This window comes from Rhopalosiphum maidis, chromosome 2, assembly GCF_003676215.2.
Source record: "Rhopalosiphum maidis isolate BTI-1 chromosome 2, ASM367621v3, whole genome shotgun sequence".
Classification (NCBI taxonomy): Eukaryota; Metazoa; Arthropoda; class Insecta; order Hemiptera; family Aphididae; genus Rhopalosiphum; species Rhopalosiphum maidis.
Window position 1 is genome coordinate 90,920,070 of NC_040878.1, and position 3,096 is coordinate 90,923,165.

Here is a 3,096-nt window from a genome sequence, read left to right on the forward strand (position 1 = left end):
GTAATTAATTAATTCATATACCTACGTGCCAATTTGAAAAATAATTTAAAAAATATATATTTATTATTAAACGGTTTTTATAATAATTTATACACCAAAGATAAGTATTATGGAAATAGTACGAAGTGCAGAACAACGATCGTAGTCGGTGATTGTATCTACTGCTGCAGTATACGTTGGTGAGTGATAGTTGTGATATCGATGGTGCTCTTACAGAAGTTATAATTAATAAGTTGTACGTCGACCGTCATTTTATGTATATTATAGAATGGTTAAGTTACCCCTATAATAACTAGTACACGTCGCATTGATAAACTCTTTAATCTTTTTAATATAATTATACAGTTATACGTTATACAAGTCGTAAGAGGCCAGCATGAAGCCCTGAACTATGAAACCCGCCCAACCGTCAGCCTAAACAATACTGTTTTGTAAATCCATCATAATCGTATGTGTACCTATACTAAACTCATCATATATGATTGATATCCCGTCTCCAAACGCAAAGTTGTAATACTTATAGGACTTAAGGAAAGTACAACTAGTTTTAGATAATGAATATATCTATGCATTATATTTTAACAATTATTTAAAAAAAAAAAAATACTCAATTTAAGTAATTCTGTAAAATTATAAGCTTTTAAACAAAAATGCATGATGTATACATATTGATTACTGCAGGGAATGATTAAAACTTAGATGGCCCAAGGCCCGACTTTAAAGTTGTGAATCTGTGATAACTGAATAATAAAATTTTTATATCGTAAGTTTTTGGATAATTTTAAACGATTACTCCTCTAAGAGTTGTACCCAATTTCTGACTATGAGCATCATACTTATTTAATTTGACCGGTCAATTTATGAAAAAATAAATACATTAAAATGTGAGAAAAAAATTGCACATTACACTACGAGATATGAACATGCTACATACATATCTATATATAATATACATATATTTATATATTTATACATGATGATATACTAACACGTGTTTTGTAAATATTTAGCTGGTATATTTATATATATGTATGTGTGTGTGTGTGTGTGTGTGTGTGTGTGTGTGTTTGTGTGTGTGTGTGTAATGAATACCAGTTACGTATATAATATGTATAATACACCTATATAGTATATATAGAACTTAAGTGAGTGGTATATTCATTAATAAACCGTTGCGTACGTGTCTAAAGACTATTTATTTTCGTGTGCTTGTTTGAAACGCGACTGCAGCAAAAGATAAACGACGCTGTAACAAAACAAAAATACGGCGAAAAAAAATAAATGACTAGCTACGAAATAATAATCTTATCCAAAAATAAAATAGAAAAATACATGATTATAATGCTATTCTAACATTTCTAACTCTCAACAATTCTCGCCGACAACTTAAAAAGTATAGATACTGCAGCTCTGTAATCTGCATATAGTGGGATTCATTATTCATATTATATGAATGGACGTAACTAGGGAAGCTTGGTGGAAACTTATAACACCTCTTCCCTAACGACCCTAACATTCAAACCAGATCCTTGCAAAAAATAAACTTTATCTCACGTTGAATGTAATTAATAATTATATAAATTATATGTATAACATATTATTTATGCTGCTCTTCTTAGCTAATAAGCAGTAAGCAACAATGTAGGTAGTTGCTGAGGCCGAATAGCAAGCTATTACAATCGCCGCTACGACAGCATATCAGCCGTAGGTATGCCACCGATCGACACACACACATACACATAAACAGCCACTATTTTTATATTTATTTTTGTTCTTTTAATTATAATTATTATTGTCTCGTGATTTATATAATATTTTGTATTACGTAATTTTCTTCAGTCTCGCTCGTACTATCGTTACATATTGTCAACGTGGGCCATATTATTTTACGTAGGCGCGAATCGCCACTAATTTATATTGCATTGTGTGTCCGCAAATCGCCACTAATTTTATTATTATATTTTGTACGCGCGCGAATCGCCGTATTAATTGTGTTTTTGTTAAGACGCTAATCGTCCCAATTATTTATTTGATTTTTGTTTTATATATTATTATTTTCGTGTTGTATGTGTCAATTTTGCTATAGGCATAGGTAGCGGCTGGCCAGCAGTGCTCCACAAATTGTGAGTTTTTAATTATTATTTGAATTATTATTTACCGTTAAATTATTATACAATACACCAATTATTAACTGTATAATATTATCATTTGTTATTGGTTAAGCCGAACCGGCAATTATTATATTTTTATATTTTATACAGTTTTTTTTATTGTTGAGCCTAAAGGGCCGTAGTTTATTGCATATTTTTTATCACATCATTTATTATCTTATTATACATATTTGAGTTACCATTATTTGTTAGAGTTACCCGTGTCCCTAGTTCTAAGTCTACACACAAACAAATATACACATATACACACACCACCCATATACTAACACTCACAGGTTTTGCTCGGTGACCCTGTCCAACTCCTGTTGAGTGCTATATACATTATACACACTTACAGAGGTCGGTCAGTGTGTGCATGCCGTTACGCGAAGTAGATAGATAACCGAGCGCGCGTATTACTATCTTACGCTACCAGCCCGTACAGTAGTAGTTTTGAGAAAAGCAACTCTCCCTGAATCATTTTGTTATTCTTTTTATCATATTATCAAAATAAAATAATAAATTAATGATTCTCAAATAACTTTTCCTGTAGAATCCAATACCTAACACTAGTAACACTCAAACCCAGCAAACGCTGTAATGTATATTAGACGTCTAATATACCAATCCATCATAGACTTAAGACGTACATGTGATGTAAATGTAGATGTCTATGATAAGTCTAAGGATAGTCTATATGCGTGATGCGCCACTTTTTTAGTCTATTTGAAGATCCAATTAAAGTATCTATCATATATTATGTAGTAGATCAAATTCAACTCCTTTATAACATCTATCCATAGACATTAATTTAAGTCCAGGAGCCACATTTTATAGAGCCACTGACAGAGGCGGACTTCAAGTACGTGAGTACTGAAGCAACCGAGTCTAAGAAAGACAGGTTGCTGGTGTTGCTGAACAACTACAGAGATACTTTTGCGAAAAA